This window comes from Marmota monax, unplaced genomic scaffold (genome assembly GCF_021218885.2).
Source record: "Marmota monax isolate L192 unplaced genomic scaffold, Marmota_monax_Labrador192_F-V1.1 WCK01_AAM20220418_F8-fsc00038, whole genome shotgun sequence".
In the NCBI taxonomy this organism is placed as follows: Eukaryota; Metazoa; Chordata; class Mammalia; order Rodentia; family Sciuridae; genus Marmota; species Marmota monax.
The window spans coordinates 15,555,492-15,566,969 of NW_026692498.1; positions in this window are offsets into that span (position 1 = coordinate 15,555,492).

Below are 11,478 nucleotides of genomic sequence, written 5' to 3' on the forward strand. Positions count from 1 at the left end.
TTTTTTAGTTTCTACAATGTACATGACTATTACAGATTGAATTGAGACATAAGATCCAATGTCTGTTATAAAATTCTCTGTTCTTATGTTATCAGTTAAGTTTGATAATATATTCAAACAGATTTGGAAAGAACTCTGATGATATATAATGCAATTCCAATCAATAAAATATTCACAAAGGTTCTTTTTAACATACAATTGATGGGATATTTTATGAAAGTTAAGAGAAAAGAATACAATGAACTTCATACTAAAAGAGTACTTGGGCCCTTCACATTGAAGGAGCCATACTCTTTTCTATCTCTGAGTTCACATGGATTCTTCTTATCTGAGTTATTTTATTTTTCTTTCTCTGCAGACTACCTTTCTGTTTCTCATAGCACAAGGAAGTCTCAGCTCTAGAATTCACTTAAGCAAAATAAGTGATCAGCTTAAATTCACTAAAATTATGGAATTTGAATTCCAAGGTCCCAAAAAGAATAACATCTGATTGGCTTATCCTTAGTCATGTGATCACTCCAGTATATTTTCATAAAAGGATAAGGCCACTAGTACAATGGTGCATGTCATATTCCTACCCTATGGATCAGGGGGATTCTCAGTGAGCAGGGGTTCACTATGAGCTAGAAAAGAGTTCATATTACATTTTTTTCTCACTCATTTATTCACTCTTCTACCATCATTTATGCAAGATTATATTATACACTAAGAGTGAAAAATTTTAGAAGTTAATGCATTCTTCCCAGTGAATTAATCAGATTAAAACCATTAACTGTCTTCAAACCAATGTTGTCATTGACAGACTAGTAAGGCAAAGGTGATATTTACAATAGAGTCTAGTGGGCTTCTCAAAACTTCAAGGCTGATAATTTCTCTCTTTTTAAAATAAGGCTTAGGAAATATAATTTGCAAGTTGGTACCAACTTCTCCCACACGTGCCCCAATCATCCTTCAGTTTCCCAGCTCATGGGACTCTGGAAGTCACTTTGGGGCTGCAGTATCTCAGCCTTCTGCTGGCATTTGTTGCATACTAACTGCTTCGGTACACTTCTTGGGTATGTTCACTCTCTAAGGGCTTCACCACTTCATTCAGAACTTCAAAATTTTGTAACTTTTTTGGTTGCTACCTGCTTCCTTCAGCAAACCATCAGGAAGCACTGTCAAGCAGAAAATTGCCTCAGTCTGGCTGGGCACAAATCACAAGCCACTGAAGCAGGAACAAACTTTATTTCTGAACTCCACCATCACACTCCACACACGCTCCCTGGGAACTATCCTGAACGCCACATGGCTCCTCTGGGAACCACACTCCAACCGGAAATCCCTCCTCCAGCAATTCCCCAACCAATGGGAACTCTCCAGGAATCCCCACGAGAACTCCAAAGTAGCAAGAACTCCAAAGCAGCAGGCCGAGGCGGACAGCAGGGGTCTAACATACACAGCTCAACATAACCATCATCATCCCAACGGCCTGCTGGCGTCACCTTTCAACCACTCCGTACTGGCAAAAATGCCATTCATCATTCGGACTCAGCTATGGCTCTCAGCAGAAAATGTGTTCCTGTTTGATCTTCAAGGATATCCCAGGATACAAAGTGCAAGATTGACATCAAATATTAGAATGGATAAATGAAATAATAAGTATAATGCATTACAGTTGGATGTTGAAGTTGCTTTAAAATCACCCAAACACAGCTTGCTTCTTGGGCTAATATAGCACCCATATTTATTACTTGGTTTCAAGCTATTCTATTCCATTAAATAGTAATTTCCTCAAACACTCAAAATTTCAAAGGGTTTGTGGAAATCAATTTTGTTTAGGTAATTTAGACATAAGTCTGCATTATGCCTGTGATAAGGTACCAAAAGTGAGTGTGAACTTCTAAAAACTGATCCTGACTTTATTTGCACAGTGAAAATTTACTGTTAAAGGACAGGGTAATTCCATGTGTTAGTCAAGGTTCTCTAGAGAAACAGAACCAATGGGCAATAGATAGGTAGAGAGACTGATTACAGGAACTGTCTTGTTCCATTATGGAAGCGGACAAGTCCCACAATTTGCCTCCTGTACAGAAAGACCAGAAATAATGGTCGATGTTGGCATCATTCAGTGTGGAATCAAGGACCTGAGGATCAGGAGGCCTGACAGTCTAAGTCCCATTCTGAGGGTGAAGAATGGAGACTGAGGTTAATGGAGTAGGCTGCTCTAAGTCCTAGACACAGAGGGCTCAATAACTAGGAGCTGGCATTTGAGTGCAGGAGAAGACAGATAGATGTTTTAGGTCAAGAAGCAAGAGAGAATCACCCTTCCTCCATTCTTTGGTTCCTTCTAGGTTCTCAACAGATTGAATTTAATCTGATCACATTAGTGAGGGCAATCTTCTTAGTCTGATTATTCAAATGCTCACCTGTTCCAGAAACATCCTCACAGACACACCCAGAAATAACGCTTTGCCAGCTATGCTGGCATCCCTTAGCCCAGTCATGTGCATGAACTAATATCTCATGAAATTTCAAGAAGTTATTGGTTGTGAATCTAGCAGAGGTCAGAGGCAGAGTGAGAAATGATGATTATCATCAAGCCTACAGACGGAGAGATGGCAATTACATAAACTGACACAAGGATATACAGAAATTTACTTCCTTGCTTCCTGCTACATCCTCTATCAGAACACTAACCTGGAAAGGAAACTGAAAGCCAGCAGCTAATTATCACTGGGTAGGAGCTTCCAGGTCAATGCTTTCAGTGCCATATATCGAAACTCAAGTCATCTGCTACAACTTTAACTCTATTCCTTTAAATAGTACATCATATCATAGGTGATATGATTAACAAACTCAGGTACAAAAGGATTTTACTCATGTGAAGAAAGATGAAAATGAATGTACTTCAGGAAAAAATTCTGAACACATATCTGTTTGTGGTATTTTTCCAAGTCAGGAAATCCCGTTAGTAAAGGAAGTTAGAGGTAGGACATAACAAGTCCTTATAAAGGCCCATAAAGTCCGGCATGGTCCCTAACTTTCTCAATCCCTTAATACCTTTCTTAAAGTATTTGTACTTGTTTCTACCTGAAATGCTCTTTCCTGATACCATTATGTCTTGCTCCTTCACCTCCTGACATTTCTTAAATATTTTGTCAATGTTTATCTAGAGCATTGTGTGTATGCTATATATGCATTGCATGTATATATACATTACATATGCATACAAAATTTATGTATGAAACCAATCCAAATTTTCTTCACTATGTGAAATAAATCAAGGATTTCAAATTATATATTTGTTTTTTTCTTTTTTCACATAATGGTTTATCAGTCTTATCTAATGGTTAATCTATTTTTCCCAATTATTCAAAATATTGAATAGCTTTTGTGTTTCAAATACTATATGTCACTGTTATGTCCTTCAGACACAACAGTGAGTGCATATAGTTAAGATCCATGTTTTTATACCATAGATTCTGGTCAGGCAGGTACATAATAATGCAGAGTAAAATAGATTATTCCAAACTGTGTTTAATTATGAAGGAAAATTATTCGATTCTATGAAATTATATCATGAAAGAATCTGGCCCACAATGAAGATCAATACTCTTGTTGCAATATGAATTTGAATAGGAATTAAAGCAATAATGATGTTATTTGAATTACCCCTACAAGCTTCATTTCTTCCTTTAGTTTTTATGAAAATCTATTAATAAAGCTTTTTCCCTCTTTTGGGTAACTCTAAGATTATTATAGTTTAAAAATGCCTTACCCTGAGGAAATGCAGTTCTTTGCTTAATATTCTGTTCTTCCAAACATTACAGTAAAAGTCATCCACTGTATTTTCCAAAGTGTTTATATACACACACATCCACACAAACATATATACATGAATATAGTTTTAGAATCTATTTTCTGAATGAAAAATCCATGGTCAATTTAATTACAATTACATCATGTTCATAATTTAGCTAGAGGGTGGAATCAACATCTTTTTTAAATTAGATGTACTACTTCACAAAATATGCTATACTTATTTATTATTTATGATTTTTAAAATATCTCACTGCAAACTTTTTAGATGACTATACTTTACTAGAACAATTTTGTTATTTCTTTTCCTTACTCTAGTCAACATTATTTTGTGATTGACAGTGATACATGATGAACTATTAAATACATGTATATATGTATATGTATTTTTGTAACTGACCACATTACTATCATTTTATTAGCTTTAATAGTGTCTTGGATCATACAGAAGAAATAAGAAAACTGTCACCTCTTTGCTATAACATAATTTTTTTCATCTTTCCTTTACTACTTTATTATATTTATTCCTATTCTATTTTTCTCTTGTTGCCCACCACCTTCACAGGGATCCCTATACTAGAGTTTTAGGAAAAAAATATAATGGATGTAGTTGTTTCTATTTTTTTTTTTTTGGTGGGGGAGTGGGGTGCCGGATATTGAACTCAGGGACACTTGACCACTAAGCCACATCACTAGCTCTATTTTGTATTTTATTTAGAGACAGGGTCTCACTGAGTTGCTTAGCACCTAGCTATTGCTGGGGTTGGCTTTGAATATCCAATCCTCATGCCTCAACCTCCTGAGCTGCTAGAATTATAAGCTTGCACCACTGTGCCAGGCTGCTTCAACGTTTTCTTCATTAAATATGACAGGCACTACTGATTTGTGACAGATCATCTTTATTATTATGTTAACATTTTTCTTATTTGATATTTTCCTAGAAGTTTTTTTTTATGATGAAATTTCAATTTTTGCTAAATACTCTTAAAATATATTGAGAAATGCCTTCCTTTTGTCTTAATTTACTGAATTATACAAATAAATTAAAAAATAAAACAAAATTATTAATAATAATAATCTTCACACCTTAAAAATATCAGGTAAACAGGTACATTATTGACAATAAATTTATATATTGTTTTTGTTATTTAATTCTACCATGCAGAATTTGGAGTTTTTATTTTTTTGCTTGTATGTTGGTTTTCGTTTGTTTTGTTTATTGTTTTTGTTTTGATTTTTTCTCTTTTCACTGCTGGGATCTTTCCCAGAGCCTCACATAGCTTACAAAAGTCCTTTAACATTTAGTTCACCCCAAATCATCAGATAGCATTTTTAATGTACATTTTTCTTTCTGGTAATATCCTTTATGCTGACAACACATGAGGATTATTAAGAACTGAATCACATTATGTAGTGTGAAACCATGCTAATATGCATTCAGTGTACTTAGACATCTTGTGAGAGACATTCACAAAGTACATGAACCCACACTTAAAACAACTCCTGGTTCAGAGATTGTTGTTGGTTCCTTTGCTTTTTGCCTTTCCAGGAATTGAACCCAGGGCTTTGCACATGGTAGGAAAGTGCTCTACCACTAAACTACACCCCTGCCCCTGATTTCTGGTTTTAATATTTATAATAAATAGCCTTTTTTGTTCTCCATTTGCACATGCAGAAAACAAAGCTGAATGGCAGGAATAATGGGTGTTTCATGTCATGCAGGTGTTTGGTTGGAAACAGAAGGCAGTGTTCCCCTTCTTGCTACACATGCCCTTCATCATTGATTGTGCTGATTTCCATTTATTCATTTTGCCTTTATTTTTATTCTAAACTCAAGCAATGTAAGGCTTTCCCCATATTTTGTTAATTCTTAATGTGTTTAGTTTCAGTCTTTCTCATTAAATTGCAGAAGATTATATGGCCCTACATTAGCAATCATTTGCATAGGCTTTCAATTGTAAACACATGCCACATAAAATGAGTTCACTGATTTTTTTTTTAAAGAGAGAGGGAGAGAGGGAGAGAGACAGAATTTTTAATATTTATTTTTTTAGTTATCGGCGGACACAACATCTTTGTTTGTATGTGGTGCTGAGGATCGAACCCGGGCTGCACGCATGCCAGGCGAGCACACTACCCCTGGAGCCACATCCCCAGCCCAGTTCACTGATATTTTAATGATATTTTAAACTGAAAATTTCATATTTTCCTTCAAGTAAGTTTACTTTTACAATTTTCACTAGAGTGAATTAATTTGTTTTTAAATAACTTACATTTTGTAATGCAATTTTGTGGCTTCTCATTTCTAAAAGTAATTAAAACATACTCATAAGCATTTCATCTTAGCTTGATTCATAATCCATTCTATCAACCTTGTAGAACCTAATAATCTGATTAATTATTGCAGCTAAGAGACCATTGTCTCTATCCAAATTGAGCAGATATGGCTTAATGCCATCTTACAATGTTAGAATTTTTGACCTCCACATTCGATATTTATTTTTTACCTCCAAGTGAGTAGGAATTTAGCTGTTGGCTTTTGGGTTACTTTGTACAGAAAAGAAGGAAAAACTTCCTCATTTTCCTTTAATGCATTCTACTAGGGTCTTCAAAACACAGTACCTGTCAAAATTGTAATGGTGGGTGAAAAAAGTTGTAGTTTGTCACAGAATTTGAAAAACTTAAAGCAATGATCACATTCTCAAATGATTTGATACAGGCAATTTGCAATATCTCACTACAGAATTCAAGAGCCTCCAAGTCTCTGTTGTTTGCCCATACTATATAACCTGAAATGAGTTAGCTTATTAATTCTATTTCTAATCAGACATCAAAAATTCTGAGTATCTGACAACATTAGGAAAAGTGTCATTACCTGTAACTTTCATTATTCATTTTTTAAAAATTTTTTTATTAAATAATTATTGATCATTAAGGGAAGAGAAACCCAAGCCAGAGTTTGCTTGGGTGTTGATGACGAAACAGTCTCTCTGGGTCTTATTATGAAACTCTTCCTTGCAGAGAGAATTCCCTGCCGTATTGGCTACTAAGTGGGTTTGCTCACTAATCAGTTTCTAGGGGCCTTGTTAAACTAACTGGTTTCTAAACTTTTTCATGGGGACATACTAACTGAAACCAATATCAACAAACACACAAAGTTTTGACTTTTTCATTAGGATTAATGAATAAGTATGTATTTTAAGTGTGTTGAGACCATTAGGACTCTTTGGGGATGGCTATTTCACCTACCTGGAAGCACTTTCCTCAGGGAGACAAGAACTTCCATGGGAGAAAAAAGAATTTAGAACTAGATTTAGGCTTGTGTCTGGGCTCTTCTAACATTTTCCTGTGTCCTCTTGGGAAAGTCATAAACTTTGAAACTTAATTAAGAAATTAAAAGGATGCTTATAGCACAAGACTGTTTTGGAGAATAAACTAATAGTGGATATTAAACTGCTTTTCAAAACTGCAAATTATTGATGTTAATACAGTTTATGAATAGAATGATAGTGCTACCACTAATCACATTGTCTAACATTTATTCATTCCTTATCATGATACAGGCAAGAAACTAAAAGTTGCTCTATAAACAAGTCATTAATCCTTGCAAGGACAGTATGATGTAGGTTAAATGAACTCACATTTCAGATAAGAAAAGTTCAGGTGTTTTATATATTTTGACTCAGGGCACAGCTGATAAATGTATTATCTTAAATTCAAATATAAGAATTTAGGATGAATATTCTTATTAAATGCTTTCTTTCTTTCTCTCACCCTTGTCTATGTTCAGCAAGAATCCTAATATATAAATATAGAGAAAGATATAGAAAGATATATAAATACATATTATAGATTCATATATATCACCATGGTCCATATTTAACAAGAATCCTATTAGCTCAATTTAGCTAGAATCTCCCTTATCCTGAGGTTTCCTCAGAGTCATTTCCAACCTTTTTCTTGTTTTTTCCAGAGTTGAATCTAATCTCTCTCCCCCATTACAACATGCCATTGGAGTGCTCCCTCTACCAATTGTGATGGTCTTGAATAGTCATCCTTAATTATATATACATATATATAATTATACATATGATATATTATTTATATTATATAATGTTATATAATATATAATTTCAATTTTTATTATGGTATATAATTATATAAAATACATATTTTAATTTTTGATATATGCTAAAAGAATTTTTTAATTCATTACTCAAATTTTTTACTCTTCTAACTTTGAATCCTACAAAACAAGACAGGGAGTACTGAATTAAATATATAAATTGAATACATACATCTCCAAATATTGGGTAGTTTTATTTTTCATTTTGAATTTAATTCTTTCTCTATTAATTTCCACAAATATTAGTTTCATTCAAATTCACAGTATGACATTCCACCAAATTCAGTTCCTGTTCTTTTTAAACATGTTTTGAAAATGCTATTACTGCTTTTTTCACATTTGTACATTTACCATTTTTCGGAGACCATGGTCTGCTCTTTGGAACTTCATTCCCTGCTATTTTCCTTACTTCCTGCTACAAATCTTCCTCTCCTTTGTTGACTGGAGCTGTGCTTCTTGTCTTTGCCCTTACTGAAATACTTTTTAATGTCTATCACTTTCTCATTCTTCAGGTTCAAGCTCTAAAGCTAATTTCTTGGAAAAACTTACACTATATTCATTCATTCTCCCCCATACATAATTTCAATAAGAAAAAATTAAAGTCAACTTATTTTTCAGCAACTGCTCGTGGCCATCTTGCCTCATTGTTATACTTTCCTCATAGCATTATAATTCTGTCTATCAGTCTTGCTCTGATGGCTATGAACTGAGGGCAGAGACTCTGCCTGTCACCCCTTTTTCACCCCTTTATATCCAGGTCCTTATGTGTTTTGATAAATGTTTCTTTTCCTTGTTCTTCTATTATTTTTACAAGGTGACAAATTTGAAAGCCATTCAAAATAAAAGCATGTGTGAGATAGGATATTATCATTTTCATTAAACTTCTAAGCCAAAACATTTTATACCTTCTGTGACTTTGTTTGTATATTTTTGATGTACTTTTAGTTCAACATTACATAATAGATCTCACACTAGTGTAGAGATATTATTTTCTATTGTATTTGTAAAAGTTTTATCTGTAGTACATAGAGGTTTGATTTTTGATGAACTTTCACTGTTCTGATTAATGTATTTTCCTAGATTTTACTGATCACATTCATCATGAAACATTTTATTTTTTTCCTTCTAGAGGTATGTGTGACTTATTTTTCCTTTGTTAAAATTTACCACACTCCAGAGTAATTTTTAATAGAGATACACTAATACTTCTAATGCCAAATTAATAGAACTATTTTAAAGACTTAAAACCTTTCCCATTTTTACTTAATAAACTATTACAACAACCCATTTCTAATAATTTCTCAGCTTAATTTCTCTATCCGTAGTCAAGTAGATGTGTTTCATTAGTACCCAGCATCCTATCTATTATCCCTCCACTGTTATCTTTGAAATAATTTTCAGACGTCTCAGCATTTCATAGATTATGTCCTGCAGTGGGCTATGTGCTTAAAAGCTTCGTATCCAGACAGATGCTATTTAGGAAATCAGCCCTTATAGGAACTCATTAGGTCATCAATACTTTGATCCATCATGTGAACCAACAATATTATGTTACTCTTTTCAGAGGACCATATCAGTTTGGTTACCTGATCTCAGATTGGAGCCTCTGAATCCTTGAGCCAAAATAAACCTTTTAGTATTATAAATTCATTATAGTAATATCAAACTGTCTAATATACTGGCCCGCAGACAGTGAGGGAATGTTTAATTTTTCCCCATATCCATACATATTCCTTTTCAAATATGTGAGTTTGATCCTTACATAAAATGTCAAGAGTTAATATCTTAAATATATAGTAAAGATGACTACAGTTTAAAGAGCATTTCTGCATTTCAAAAGATAACAACACTGTTCATTTTTAAGTCTTGGCTTAACTGCTTCACTGTTTTCAAAGTTCCCAGAATGCATTCACCCTTGCCTAAATACCTAGAGGTGATATATCTTTCTGTAAATTATCAAAGCATTTAACTACCAAGAAAAAAAGAATGAATTCCAAAGCAATTAGATAATTATTTATCAGATTCTTAAAAGCCAATCCATAATATTTTAAATAAAAAGGTGACCCTAGAATATAACAGCAGTGCAATCCTAACATTATCTCCGTGGCTGAAAGGACACAGAGATTTAAGAACCCAAAGAGAGCTAGGCTATGAATGAGAACTTGCCTCCTGGATGGAGCTGAGTAAAGAGAAGCATGCCAAAGTGGGAGACAGCAGGAATCAAGTACCCTGACCACCCTTTCATATGCTGTCCAATCTTCTGTTTCCATCGGTTACATCCAAATAAACTCGGCCATCAAGCATTCCTGAGTGATGAAATCCATGAAGGTCCTGAGTCTGGAGAATGGGGAAGGTATGTAATTAGTGGTCATGTTTCTGGCATTAAATCATAGCTCTACCAATTTGTTGGTGTAGGAACTTAACAATGTCCTTAAACCATCTAGACTTCAGTTTCCACTTTTGCAAGTAGATAATAATAGTACTTTCTAGACGCGGTGGCACAGGCCTGTAATCCCAGCAGCTCGAGAAGCTGACATAGGAGTCTCACGAGTTCAAAGCCAGCCTCAGCAAAAGCGAGGTGCTAAGCAACACAGTCTCCTCAGTGGTTGATTGTCCCTGAGTTCAATTCTCTGTACAAAAAAAAAAAAAATCCAGATAATCATAGTACTTACACTGTAGGCATTATATGGGTTGAATATGCTAATATAGAGAACTACTGAAATAGTGGTTGACATAATATTATTGCATTTTTTAAATTATAGAACTGTGCCAGGAGTCAGGGACACAGTGGTGAACAAAATAGACATACTCCCTGTAGTCACGGGCTTATAAGTTATTGGGAGAGAGACCTGAAATAAATAGACAAAGGAGTATATAATCATAAATTGTGATAACTCATTTCAAGTGTAAGCATTTGATATTGACAGTATGTAAGGGGAAAACCAACAAAGTTCAGAGTTCAGTGATTCTCCTGGTAAATGATATTAAGTTTGGATCTCCAAGTAAAAGTTAACAAATGGGAAGAGAGGTAGAGATTGCATTAAAGGATTAAAAGAAAAAAGTCTTATAAAGAAAGGACTTGGATCAGGCTGGGGATGTGGCTCAAGCACTAGCGCTCTCGCCTGGCATGCTCAGGTCGCTGGGTTCGATCCCCAGCACCACATAAAAATAAAATAAAGATGTTGTGTCCAATGAAAACTTAAAAATACATATAAAAAAAGAAAGGATTCAGAGAACTGAAGGAAAACAAAGGAAGCTATGATGAAGAGAATAAAATAAAAAGAAAAAAATCTCTGTTCGGGGGAAAGCCAAGTAGACAGGAAAGGAAGCCCAAACACACCAGGTAGACTCCTGAAGACCATTGTGTGGAACTTGATCTGGATTCTAAGAGTAGAGTGAGGGTCATTGAAGCATTTTAAATAAATGGGGTTACTCGATGGAGTTTGTGTTTCAAGAACTTTATTAGAAACTAAGTACAATGTAGTTTTAACAGTCTTAAAAATTAAAGGATATTAGTTGGGATTGAAATATGGCAATGAAGACAGAAAGAA